This window comes from Vanellus vanellus (assembly GCF_965231255.1).
Source record: "Vanellus vanellus genome assembly, chromosome: 5".
Taxonomy (NCBI): domain Eukaryota; kingdom Metazoa; phylum Chordata; class Aves; order Charadriiformes; family Charadriidae; genus Vanellus; species Vanellus vanellus.
Window position 1 is genome coordinate 80868509 of NC_138910.1, and position 14303 is coordinate 80882811.

At 54.1% G+C, this 14303-nt stretch overlaps 1 protein-coding gene across 3 annotated transcripts in view; it reads right to left on the reverse strand.

The window, feature by feature from the left end:
* GNG12 (G protein subunit gamma 12) overlaps positions 1-9801 on the reverse strand; it is a 29553-nt gene extending 19752 nt beyond the window's left edge. The window contains exons 1-3 of one of the 3 annotated variants that reach the window (XM_082483269.1): positions 9751-9801; positions 1543-1600; positions 847-946 (exon numbers count right to left, since the gene is read on the reverse strand). The gene's annotated coding sequence lies outside the window, so the exon portion shown is untranslated. Of the gene's footprint in view, positions 1-841; positions 947-1542; positions 1601-3640; positions 3812-9750 lie in introns of those variants that run through there. The other 2 variants (XM_082483270.1, XM_082483271.1) reach the window with 2 other exon arrangements.
* Between the last annotated feature and the right edge of the window lie 4502 nt (positions 9802-14303).

The window sequence follows — 14303 nt, forward strand, 5'->3', positions numbered from 1 at the left end:
TCTCTCGGGGAAAGCGCGGTAGTTAGGGCTAGGTTAGCCCCGGGAACTCTGGCCGTGCGGACACACCTTCCCCAGGGGCGAGCGGCCCGGCAGCGCACATGGAGAATAACAGCTCCTTAAAGCACGGAACAGCAGTTTTGCGATTTTTGCTTCTTCAAAGAATTTACACTTCAGAATACTTAAGAGATTTTACAGTGGAGATTTTTTTTTTTTTTAAATTATAAACAATGCTGCCAGTGGCTTAAATAGTCTTTCTAAAGTATAAATAATAGTCTTTCTACTGTATAAAATTCCCGAATAATGTGAAATGAAAGAAAACAGACAACTCCCAAGATCTTCAACTGGATTTAGCGTTCTGGGTATTCAATTAAGGATGTGTTCCATCGTAACCTCCATTTCACAAGTTATCCCAGTACCATCCCGCTGATCAAAACTGGGCTACAGCTACGTTTGATTTTCAAAGTCAGCCTCCACACAGGTGATACCGTCAAACCCAATTTACTTGTCGGGAAACAAGTAGTGGAAGAATCCGCTTTAGTTTTCCTCTGCATTTTTTCTGGCTTAACTTTTTATATCTTTATCACAAATGAAAGCCATGAAAACTGACTTCTAGATCAAGGTTGCTTTGAAAAGCATCTGAGCAGTATTATTTTAAAGACATCGGCCTGAAGTCATTACTAAAGACAACCTGTTCTTAACGAACGGCGGTGCAGTTTCCCCATAGAACGTACCTGTTTCTCCCCACAGGGCACTGCCCAGCTAACTCGCACCAGAAAAGACATCCACAAACTACAAAGAGACATTCACAAAGAGAAATTTAGTTGCGTCAAAATCAGTTCACCTTACAGCATGTAAAGCGGGAGCGGTCCTTGATTAAAGCAGCAGGCTGGGAATCACGAGATCCAGCTTGGCCTCAGGTTACGTGACCTTCAGCGAATTCTTTAGTCTGCAAGAGAGATAAAGCCGAGGACGGTGGTGAGAGATGCTCTGAGAATTGCTCCGTGGCTCTGAGCTCAAAGCCACTAACACGGTGCAAAGCATTTCACGGCTTCTTGGTTACAGGAATTTCTCGAAGTACCTATTTTAAGGAAGGGGCAAATACAGGAAGAGGAATTTACATTCTGAGACGGTCAAACGAAATACACGTAACGCAGCAAACACAGAAATTACGACGGCTTCCACGCTGCCCCTTGCTAACTGCTGTAGTAAACAAGGAAAAGCCTAATTCCTGTGGGAGAAGCAGCGTTTCTGCCCCCCAATATTCAAGGGGAAGGCAGTCAGGTAGCTAAAAGGGAGGCGAATGAGCATCAGCACCCACTGCTGCTGACGCCCTGGAGATCGGGCAGCGCTGCACCCAGCGGCAAGCGCAGAGCCGGCCGCGCCGGCCACGGAGCCCGCCTTGTGGCCTCTCCTCCATAAAGCCGCCCAGTATTTTGTACTGGTTCCAGTCCAGAATAGAATTAAATCACTGGGGTTTGGGACTTGTCACACTGCTTTGTATTTTGCATGAAAAAAAGGAACAAGCACATACTGGAAACTCACCTACATAGGCAGTCTTGCTACCTGTCCGGCTTGCTTTGATTTTATCGGTGTAATGAACCTGAAACAGAGGAAAATAAAAATTTTACATACTTCATAGTGCAAGAAAGCTAAAGCTAAGAGAGGGTAGCGCTTGCGGTTTAATTCTAGTCACAAAGACTACAATATTTTGAGATGGGCCTCACTGAAAAAGTCTACCTCAAACCTTTCTTGCAGCCAGTTCCCCTATTTCCCTTCCCGAGGACACGGCCACGGGCAGCCAATTCCCAAACGTGAATGAAGTCAACAAGTTTTCCTGCAGCCTTTTTGCCTCCTCGCTGCCACTCCGGCTCCTCCTGAAGCCCGTGCTCCCGCGGCAGAGCTCCCACCCAGACCTACGGCAGACGAGGTTTAGAGGCAGCTCTTAGAAAAGCTACCGGCTTTAAAACGAGTTAAACTACTCGGGGTAAAACCCTGGGCAGGTTTATGTTATGTGCCAGCCTCGCCGGTGTCGGGCACACGTATTACTTTGCCTCCTGTAGACTTCTCCGAGATGTGATTCCCCATTGGTACATTCCAGCAGCTGTGCTTAACCCACAGGAGAAACAGACCCGAGAGCCCGCGGCTCCCACGGAGGCCTATACACACCCAGGAAAAAAAAAAAAAAAAACCACAAAAAAACTCGGAATGTCATCAATCCTAAAGCGTACCACTTCCCGCGCCAGATAGTGCTCACTGTTGCGAGACCGGCAAACGCGCAGCACGCTCTATTTAACACTCTTCTCACACTTCCATTGTATTAAACGCTAATTTTAAATGAAAACTATCCAGCAGTGACAATTCAACGGGGGCAGCAATTTTCTGAGAGTTTTGGCCACGAATGGCAGTGGAATCGGGCGCCTCCTATGCACAACTCGGCACCGCTAAGAACAGAAACCAGCGACTGAAGAACAGGAGGTTTTATTTGTTTAAAAACATCTGTCTATAATACAAACACAAACCAAGCTGGCTGCCTCCACGCTATGGGTAAAAGAGAAGGCGATAAAACCCGTAAGGTGGCGTGCCTTCTGTGATAGCTAGAGGGGGGACTTTATTTACAAATAAAGTTGTCTTTCTTTTAATTCCCATTGCTTCGCTGCTGCACGGAGCCTCAGGGCGTGCACATCCAGTGCAACACACACACGGGTGTGCAAATACACACGTAAAGTTCTAAAACGGCAACGAATAATCTATCATGGGGTGGTAATTGCTATGTTCACCTTTCCTCTCATTTATAACGCGCGTTTATATACTTTTGTATCCCTGCAGAGACACCCACTGTCAAATACGGTGCAAAACACAGATTACACGCACCAGGCATTTACTAAACCAGCGAAGCAGCTGGGACACAGCTAACTCATTAACCAGGGCACGGCAGGATCCAGAATCGCCACTGACACTTTTTGGAAGAAAAACAACCGTCATTTGCCAACCGGCCGGCGGAGATCTGGCGCAGAGCCCCGGCGCCGCTCAGTTACCGGCCGAATAACGCAATTAGCTACGCGATTTCCCAGCCCCGGTATGCGTGAAATTGTAGAGCCAATTCCCGGCATCCTAAACCCGGAGCGATGCACGGCGGCAAAGCGCCGGCAACGACCGCCAGCGGGGAGAGGGTAGGGGCAAGTGGCTGTTGCGTTTTGGCTAGCACACAGCGGCACCGAGCGACCACGAAAGGCTTTGACAGAGGAGCGCGCAGCCCCCAGCCCTCCCCCGGCAGAAACGATGGGGTCGGAGGAGCCGGAGCAATCCAGATTCCCCCATTCCCAGGAAACACGGGGAAAAAAAAAAACAACCCAGAAAGTTCCCAAGGGATGGTCCTTATCAAGGCAGAGAGGTGCTGCCTGCCGGGGGCCGCCGGCAACACGGGCAGCGTCCCCTTTATAAATCACACGCCCCTTCCCGTGTTGGGAAACGGCATCAAAATTTTAAAGAGCCGCCGTTAAAATCGGTGTACGGAGTAGGAAAATAAATTGCATTCAAAGAGAGTGCCCGCTCGCAGCCAGCCCTTGTTGGCCCAGTGCCAAGCTCGCGCTTTTCACATACAGACAAAAATAAACGCAGCGCGTCACCCTCCCTTACGTACGTGCGCGCGACAGCTGTGCCCGGCAAAATACGAGTTTTAATGGAAAAGCCGCTGCTTTGCTTATCTCCGCAAGTTCTCACTCCGGTCACGCACCCTGAAAATGGTTAAGGGAAAGTATGAAAAATGTTAATCTCTTGACTTCTGCTTCCTGATGGAGACCAAAACAGGCAGTCAAAACGATCTTTAAATGCACGTGAAAAATAAATACGGCTCATAGGGACCGCTTTCCACCTAAAGACTTGATATCCCTGTCTAATCAAAGCGCCTATCAAATTAGTCATAAAACCCCACAAAGCCAACATTACTAGCATAGTTTGAGGACTGCGTAACGCCCCCCCCCCCCGCTCCGAAACGCTGCTTACGACGTGCTGCATAGCTGGAGGGTCAGCGTTCAGAGGTCAGGCCATCCTCGGGAAGGAATAAATCAGGGCAGAGCACGTGGGAAGAGAGAGAAACGAGGAAATATTGCTGCAAAACGGGTCCCAGCCCCTCCGGCCCCGGCAGCCAGCTCCAGCCGGATGGAGCATCCCGGCTTTGCAGGGCGAATCCCTTGCAAGTTTTCCAGAAACATAAACCCCATTGGGCTGGGAAGGAGACGGTCCATCTCCCAAAACCATCAGCGACACTTTCTGCTTATCCCGGCTCCAAGCTTAGACCCGAAAACCTGGATTTTGGGTTTTTTTCTGGCTTGACTCTAAAAACATAGCTGAAAATGTATCTGGGGATCTGCTCAATCTTATTCACAGCAACAACTGACAAAACAGAGTATTTTACTCATAACAGCACCAACTTTTACATTTAACGCGCTCCAGACGGCTGCAAAGCCAAGCAACAGGAGAACACGCCACCTTCCGTACCCCGCCGTGCAAGAGTAAGATGATGCAGGAAAACAAGAGTTTGGCTGAAAGATTATGGCTTTTCATTAACCACAGTAACGAGCTCTTTCCATTTACGCTCTCATTTCTGAGCCTTTTTGTAGCATTAGCTTCTTCCGCCGCAGCACCGACGGACCCTTTTCCCGGCGGAGGAAGGTGGAGGCGCTTTTGGAATTATTTTGTTTCACAAACAAAAGCCTCCTGGGCTTCCGCAGGACTGCTACATGACTGCAAATTCATATTTCACCACGGTTTACGTTCCTCTCAAGTATTTCCTACAACGGTGTAACTTTCCAGAGGAAAAGTTCTCGCCAGCTGTGCTGGTGGCGTTTCATAAGGACAACTGAAGAGCGGGTTCAACAAGGGGGAGGAAGATCATCAGTGAAAGATTTTGAAAACACATGGAGAGCTGTGCCATACTACGGCACAGGAACCCGCAAAAAAAAAAAAAAAGTTTTTTTTTTATGCAAACTATGATGAACTGCCCCGGGACAGAATTTCCTGCACTTCACTGTGATATGACAGCACACAAAAAACAGCCTTTGGTATCCACTTGATCTTATTTTTAAAACCAGAAAGGAAACTTTCTTCTGGCAATACTCTGGTTATTCATGGAGACGATTAACGACGTGGCAAAGAAACTTGTTTTTTTTTTTTCTTTAACTGAAAAGGTATACACAGATACATCAAGTCTCTCAGAACTGCAGACTCCACCAGTTGCTGTGAAAATCGAAGCCCAAAGACCTTAACAACAGAGGACAGAAATCTAAACAGCTCCAACTAGGGACAGACAGCCCGGGAGAGGCCTTTCTGCCGACAGACTTCCTACATCACAATCAATTTTACGTTAAACCTTACATTTATAAGCAACGAGAGTGCCTGTTCCTGCCGCAGAAGCCCTCTCCTCCGCGGGACCACCTTTACCCCCGCAGAGCCCTTCCTCTGCGAGCCAGAGGTGCCGCACCAGCTCCCACAGCCGCAACGGCTTTCCCTGGTCCTCAGCCCCTATTTTCCATCCCTGATGATATCCACCCATCCCTCACCAGAACATCCCGCACCTTCCCTTATGCTTCCCCAGTACGGCAGCTGAAGGAGGCTGGGCGGGCAGCGCCGGGTCCCACGGCATCGTCTGAGCACGATGGAAACTGGGAGGAAGGGGTTTTATTTCGCTCTCCTCAGCTAAAAGCACTGGAAGACTTTTTTCTCTTCCCCACGGTTAACCCCACGCTCGCCCCTACGAATAACGCAGCCACTCGCTCCCACGCACGTTTAGTGTCGGCTTTTCGAATCGCCCCAGCAAGGGAAAGAAGTTATTCTGAGTATCAGCACCTAGCTGGGGGAGCTTTTGCACAAAGATAACTATCATCGCACAAAAATAACTATAATTGCGCAAAGATAATTATCATTTAAGAGAGCAAGATCAGGCAAAATCTCCCCCGTGTGCTCCGACTGCCTCTGCGCAAAGGAGAAGGTTACGAACAGCGAAGGAATGATTCAACAGAGCATCACCGGCATCGGACTGTGCCGCTGCCAGCGCAGCCCGGGCCGGGAACTGGGCTGATCCCTCCCCAGCAGGACGCAGCCCGGCTTTGCTCGGGAGAGCGGTGTCGGCGGATCGGTACCCGCACGGCGATGCTCTGAGCAGACGCCGCGTATCGGCGCAAGAGGTACCGCGGAGGGAAGCAATAAGGCGCAGGTCACGCGTACGTCCAAACCCAAACGGTGCCAGAAGGTAACCTGTGCCTGTACGGCGGGTTGGGAAAGACACGGGAGAAGGGACGGGAAGAAAAATGGCGTAAAAAAACGGAAGAGCAAGCCCGGTTCCTGCTTCAAGGTGAGCTGTTTAAACAAGGAGATGTCCCCAAGCTGAGGCACGAGTCCCGAGCGAGCCCACGGGAGCCAACACGGCTACCAGCCCCGCTGCGGGGCTCGGGATCTGCGGTACCCCGGAGCCCGCATCCCCCAGTCGCTAACTGCTGCACTACAAATCATCCTTACAACACACTTTGTTGGGTTGGTTTTTTTTTTTTCCCCCTTCTCTAACTCCATCACATGCCAAGATGCTGATGTGGCCACAGGAAGCTGCATACAAACACGGTGCCTGCTTTTCCAAATATTCCCAGGAACACAACTGAAAATATACACCCGATGGTGTCCCTGAACATCTCAAAGCTACAAACCACCCACACCCCCGCTGGCAGACTGCGCTGCCCAGCGGCCCCCAGGAGCCCCGGAGCTGGCGGACACGGGGTACACCATACCCCAGGGCTCCGTTTTAAGGACCTTCTCCTCCCCACGGATGCGTGGTTGGAAGGGGGCCAAGCTGCTCCGCAGTAATGAGTGTTACATCGCAGCACACGGGAATGCCGGATCCCCCCGAGCTGCGTGTCTCTCCGGGGGACGGACGTACCCCCAACTGCTCCCCCCACCTTCCCACTTCCACCGACCTCCGGAAAACCCCACGGAGAATCCTACCACGACTCCGTCACTGCGAGGACTTCTGTCGTTACCTCCGCTCTTTCCGCTACTTCTCGTCAATCCTTGCAAAATAGAGAGTGAAAACCTTTCACTCACAATATTAGTGTTTTGTCTTCTCCCTCCCTTTCTACATTCCTCTGTAGGTTATTGCTGAGAGCAGAAAATGTGATTTCAGAAGAGGCCACAGTGTCGAATGCGGGATGAACGTTCAGGTTCAGAAAAACGAGGTCTAGTTGTGTAATATTGCAAAACTCAGAAAATAGCTGCGCAATTCCAGCAGTGATTAATGTGGAGCAAATCCCGAGAGTCATCAAACATCTGCAGCTTCAATTGCCCAAGAAACTGCAAGTCCACAACTACTTTCAAGATGCGGGGAACTTACTTTCCGCTTCCATTAAAGCTAAGGAAAGTTTCGCTAACCAAGTCCTACCTCAGCACGACAAGGACATTTTTGTGCCGGAACGCGAGACACGCGAGTGCTACCGACTCCTATAGTCTTTGGAAGCGCAGATGAATTCGCAGCGATACCATCCTCCCAGGAATACTGCTCCATAGCTTGGCCGCGGCTGCGGTGGTGATTCCCATGTTAACTATACGCCGCTTGAAAGTACTTCTCTCCGTCCCCACGAAGTGGGCTCCTGCGGTAATCTCTGCTCCGGCGCAGGGGACAAAGGGAAAGGGCTGAGGGTGAGGATTTATGAGGCTGTACCACGACCTTCTGCAGGAATTTGAATCTGCTTTTGCAACAGAGCCTAATCGAAGGGTGACGCATCGGGGTTTGGGGAGCTGCTCCCCGGGAAGGAAGCAGCACGTTCCCATAGCGTCTTCCACAACACGCTCGGCATTCCAGCAACACGTGAAGGGACTGTGGAGCCATCACCGTGCCGCTGTCTGCACCCCAGACCTTGCTATAGAGAACTTCTCGCGACTCTGGCTCGATTATACCGAGTCTTTTGAGGAACCCAGCCTAAGAAATTAAGAACTTTCAATATTCATTAAAAAAGTTATTATATAGCCACGGAGACATATACCTGAAACAAAAGAAGTATCTGAAACCTACAGCACAATTAGATATTTGCGTTAAAGTATATCACCAGCAAGAGATGCTAGTTCTGACCAGCGGCGCCCGCTGTTTGGGAGCCCTCAGAAACGTCTCCAAATAGCGGGAGAGCTTCGTTTTTAAATGAAGGTGGTCCCGTCAGCTGGGCGATTACACAAGCGAGCTTGACCGCAGCCCCAGACCCCATCCATTGTTCTCCTCCAGAGTTTATTTGCCGCTTTAGTACTTGATTAAAGATACCCTAAATGACTGCAATACGTTCAACGCAAGGATGAAATACGGGATTGAGAAGTCATTAACCGCATACTAATCCCTCAATCTCATTTAGTGCTACTGGAGTAGCAAAAAACGCTACTGTCTGTCCAGTACTCGCTATTTACTCACAGAATTTTATTTCTAAACCAATTTACAACCAAGATAAACGCAAACAAGTAACTTGTCACTGATGCTATTAGCTCTAAGTCAATAGAAACGCTGGCTAATAGCCTGACAAATTACCGTGAATTCAATTTGATATGCCACACTAATCAAATTGTTTCCTGATCGTCAGAACTAACGAGGCCCCGCTTCCTACATATTCAGCCTGGCTTCCCCAGCCCCGCGCTAACCCCGGCATCTGTCCCCATCGCCTCTGCTGCGACAAATCCCCCTCCCCCCCAACTCGAAGCCACGTGTCGACGCAGGTCCAGCGGTGACGAGACCCCAATGTCCCCCGCGTGCCCGTGGCGGGGTCAGTGCCACCGAGGGGGGAAGGAGATGGCTGGGCTGAGCGTGGGTCCTCCTTCCCAACAGCACCAGGCTAAAAAAAACAATATACACTCCACATACCATTATAATTTTTTTTTCCCCCCCCTCCCCCCCAAAAGCAAAGAATTTAAGCTTGGAATAGAACATTTGCAATTTAAAAAGTTTGCTAAAGTAAACTTATTACTGCAACAGGGCGTGTAATCTCCTCAGTATCAACATGAAACCTCCTCGAATAATGACGCTCACCGCTAATTAAACTCCTTCCCACACTAATCCCACAGCTCCTCGCACATGGGAAACTTCCTCCGCCGAGCTCAGCGCCGCGACCCCAGCAGGGCCGAGGAGAGCCCAGCGCCTGACGGCCGGCAACACCGAAACGCGCTCGAAAAGTTTAAATGATTTTTAAAAACTTTTAAAGGATTTATCTGAGGGCTGCCCCGTGGCAGCGCGCGCTCCCAGCCCTGCACAGCCGTCGTCGCCACAGAGAAGGGCTGGACGGACGGCTGCCGCCGCACCGACCCTGTCTCCAAGAGAAAGGCCTATTTTATTCTTCTTATTATTAATTATTTTTACATAATTGAGGAGATCTCGTGCCTTTCTGGAGCCGCACGCAACTTGTTGAAGCTGCGCGCCGACTCTCGCCGGGACTGCTGCTCGAGAGAGCTGAAAGAGGAAGAAAAAAAAAAACAAAAAACAAATAAAACAAACCCCACAAAAAAAACCTAAAACAACCTAAAAACTGCCCGGGGAACGCGCGGGCCCAGCCCGCCCCGTCGGGCCCCGTCCGCCCCGCCGGGCCCAGGCCCACCCTGAGGGGGGGCCCAGCCGCCAAGAGGGCCGGGCTGCCTCCTCCCGCTGTCCCTCCGACTCCGTGAAGCCCACTCCGGCCACCGGAGACCCCCGGCCCGGTGTCCCTTCCCCGGCCAGGCCCGCTCCGGCCCCGCACTCACCGCCCGCCGCTCCCGTCCTCCGCCCGCAGCCCGTCTCCACGGGCGACCGGAGGGGGCGGCTTGGCCCCGCCTACCGCCCGCGCTGGCCCCGCCTACCGCCGGCATTCGCCCCGCCCACCCCCGCCCGGCCCCGCCCCGCCCCGGAGGGGCGGGGCGGGGCCGGGCGGGGGTGGGCGGGGCCTGGTAGAAGTGGGCGTGGCTTGTGCCAACCTTAATATACAGTTAATATATCGCGGTCCCTAACGCAGCTCATCAGATATCTGCTTGCACATCAGAGAAGTTTTTTGTTTTTTTTTTTTTTAAGGTATAATGGCTTTTTTTCTTTTTGCTGGTGCGACGTCACGGTGACATAAGCCACCGCTGCATTGCATCAGGGAATTTATAGAGCTGGGAATCCGGCGGCGGAGGAGGGGTTGGGTGCCTCCCGAATTGGAGAGCTGTGGCATCGCCCCTGGTGAAGCTGGAGGACTGGTTACACTGGTGAACACTAAGCACGAAGGCTTCTAAGAAGGATATTAGTGACATTTTCATTTTTTTTTAACTTGAATTTCTCATCTGCCTGCCCGAGCCTGCGCAGCCCCCGGGGAGCAGGACACGGGGGGGACGCAGTGCCCGTTCCCGAACCCCATCACCCACCAAACCCCCACGGAGACGTGCCGGCGACTGATGTGCCAAGCGCCTCTTCTGGATCAACTGGAGATTGCGCAAGAGCAGTCTGGCAACCAAATCCCCTCTCGCCTGCTCCCGCGGCCGGATTCAGCCCCGCCGAGGCTGTTTCCGCAGGGATTGCGCTGGGAATGGAGCAGATCTGAGCATCCCGGACGCTGGACCGGCCGGAGCATCCCCGTATCCCCGCGCCTGGGGGACGAGCTGGGCGTCCCACGGGGTTTGCAGGAGCAAAGGCAGCGCCGGCCCCCGGGGAAGGAGCAGGTCTGGCATCTGCAAAGACTTGTCTGCTGCCCGAACGGGTCCGACGCGCCTCCGCTTGCGGGGCCGAGTGCTTTGATGCTGCGGATTGCTCGGGAATACGTTTGTCTTCAGAGGCGGAGGGCGTTGATTAACGCTTAAATACAGGTTGCTGCCTGGGAGCGCTCATTAGGTCAGATTAAGTTTGGTCTCGATCTTGTTTTTTGCTGTTAAACTCCCGGAGAAGATGTGGACGTTCGGAGTTGGGTGTTTCTCCCGAATCTCCGTGGCTGCCGGAGCGATGCTGGGTTTAGACGCCGGGTTTCCCCCTGCGGAGGGAGGGATGGGAAGGCAGCCCCGCACCCAGCGCCCGAATTCTGCTGCCGCATCTCACCCGCTCGCCTTCGCTGCGAGGGACCGGGCACCGAGACGGGGAAAAAGGAGACGGGAGAAAGGGAGGGATGGGATGTCATGGAGAGGGACCAGGACAGGCTGGAGAGGTGGGGCTGTGCGAACCTCATGAAGTTCATCCAGGCCAAGTGCAGGGTCCCGCACACGGGTCAGGGCAGTCCCAAGCCCAAATCCAGGCTGGGCGGGGAATGGATGGAGAGCAGCCCTGAGGAGAAGGCCCTGGGGGTGTTGGGGGATGGACGGAGGGTGCCAGGGTTCACCGGGGAGGCGACGGCATCGCCATCCTGCTCGGCTCCTCGGCACTGCGCATCTCCCGCGCGACATCCGGAACACGGCAGTGCTGGAAAGTGAGGGTTGGGCGCACAGGAGGACATTGGCATGCACAAAACCAAAACCAACCCCCAAAACAACCCCCTTAGGGAAACCGCCAAAAGAGAACAAATTCCTCGTGTGAATCCTGATTAAAAACCAAAGAACGGCATTTTTCCCCAAGCTGCGCCGCCAGCCGGCCGGGCCCCGGGAAGCATTGCCCTCTCGTGGGCTAAAGCAGCAGCTCCCCATTAATTCAGTTCTAATCGTGAGCTTAATTAGCCAGCGTTAATCGCCTACCTGTTGCCTTGCGGTGCAGCTTTCCCGGGCGAGCGGCCCCCGACCTGCCGCGACAGTGTGGGGCCACCGCCTGAGCCCGGCCAGAGCTTCTGCCGGGGGCTACCGGCTCCCCCAGCCGGCTTGCCACGCAGGGCTTGCAGGCAGCCCTCCAGGGCCACGGGCCAGCGGGGGGTATGCGAGCACATATGCACAGGAGCGTATGCTGGGTGTGCGGGGGCATGCACTGGGCACACTGGGAGGGCACACTGGGTGCACTGGGGCATGCAGTGGGCACACTGGGAGGGCACACTAGGTCAACTGGAGCATGCACTGGGCACACTGGGATGGCACACTAGGTCAACTGGAGCATACACTGGGTGCACTGAAGCATGCACTGGGTGCACTGGGAGGGCACACTGGGTGCACTGGAGCATGCACTGGGCACACTGGGCACACTGAAGCAGGCAATGGGCACACTGAGTGCACTGGGGCATGCACTGGGCACACTGGGATGGCACACTGGGTGCACTGGGGCATGCACTGGGCACACTGGAGTACGTACTGGGCACACTGGTGTGTGCAGTAAGCACAGTGGAGCACAGACTGGGCCCGCTGTCACCTGCACTGGGTGCACTGGGAGCCGGGGCTGGGCAGGGATGCGGGTGGCTGCAGCACAGGGGATGCTCATAAACGCCCCGGGGCAGGGCCTGGGCAAGTAGAGCTCACGCTGGGAGGACTGGGAGGACTGGGGTGGAGTGTTTGCTGGCACAGGACGGTTTCGGCAGCGCGGGGTCTGCCCCATCCTCCAGCACTGCACCCCACGGCGCTCAGCCCCCGCTGTGGGGCTGCCAACCGGGGCGGGGGCAGGCTCCCCGCCAGCACCCGCTGCCCACGGACGTCCCATGGCTCGTCCCAAAAAGGCTCCTTTGTCCCTCTCCCCATCCCTCACCCCCTCCTTCTCCCTCTCCCTCTCCCCATCCATCACCCCCTCCCTCACCCTGTCCACTCGCCCCATCCATCACCCTGTCCCTCTCTCCATCCATTGCCCTGTCCATCACCCCCTCCTTCTCCCCATTCCTCGCCCCATCCCCCTCCTTCTCCCCATCCCTCAACCCCCTCCTTCTCCCCATCCCTCTCCCCCTCCTTCTCCCCATCCCTCAACCCCTCCTTCCCCCATCCCTCTCCCTCTCCCACTCCTTCTCCCCATCCCTCAACCCCCTCCTTCTCCCCATCCCTCTCCCCCTCCTTCTCCCCATCCCTCAACCCCTCCTTCCCCCATCCCTCTCCCTCTCCCACTCCTTCTCCCCATCCCTCAACCCCCTCCTTCTCCCCATCCCTCTCCCCCTCCTTCTCCCCATCCCTCAACCCCTCCTTCCCCCATCCCTCTCCCTCTCCCACTCCTTCTCCCCATCCCTCAACCCCCTCCTTCTCCCCATTCCTCTCCCCATCCCTCGCCCCCTCCTTCCCTCCGTCCCTCTCCCTCTCCCACTCCTTCTCCCCATCCCTCTCCCCCTCCTTCTCCCCATCCCTCGCCCCCTCCTTCCCCCATCCTTCTCCCTCTCCCCCTCCTTCTCCCCATCCCTCTCTCCCTCCTTCCCCATCCCTCTCCCTCTCCCACTCCTTCTCCCCATCCCTCAACCCCCTCCTTCTCCCCATTTCTCAACCCCCTCCTTCTCCTCATTCCTCTCCCCATCCCTTGCCCCCTCCTTCCCCCCGTCCCTCTCCCTCTCCCCCTCCTTCTCCCCATCCCTCGCCCACCCGCCCCACAGCAGCATCACCCGGCGGTGGCTGTCCCTTGTGCCATCCTCCCCTCCCCTCCCGGCCACGATAGGACTTGTTCTTCCCACCCTTCTTTCCATGACTAACGAGCTTCGTTTCTTTTTCTCCACTTCCTTTTAAAAAGCTCATTTTTCTATGCCATTCGCAACCATTTTTGCAACTGCCAAACCAATACTCTACCGTAGGTGGGGGGAACGCCGGTGGCGCTGGTGGGGGCCCCGGCCACGCTGCTCCTCGTGGAGCTGTGGTGACACGAGGGGACACGGGAGCTGCATTTCTGCTGCCGGGCAGGTGCCTCCGCAGCATCCTTCCTGCACGCTGAGCCGCTGCCGGGGAAAGGAGCGAGGTGCGCAGGGTGACCACGCACGGGACCAGCCTCGCCGCTCCGGCTCCCAGCAACGGGGCCGCAGAACTTAAAGCGAGCCTGAACTTTGTATTTTCTCTATCAAACTTTTATTTTCCTTTTCACGCGGGGCGGGATAAAGACTCGGCACGAGGAGATCTCTTGGTTTTGCCTGCCTTGTTTCCCGTCCCGGATATTAAAAACAACGGCTGTTTCGCCTTTTTCTGAAGTCAGGACTGAATTCTTCAGATCTGCAGTGATACAAGCACAATTTTTCTTTTCTCCTCCAAACACACATATATATAAAAAATGTTTATTATTATTAGCGTGTTTTAGAAGAATGTATTAAGCCTAGATCAGAGCACCCACGCTATTGCTTCAGGAGCTTACCTGCTTCCCACCTTTTATCCGCACAGAAGGACCGGGGGAGCCGCGGGAAGATGCGATGACTTTCCCGAGGACACGACATGGATGAGTGACCCGAAGTGGTCCAGGGAACACCGCGACAACCTTCCCCGCTGCAGCC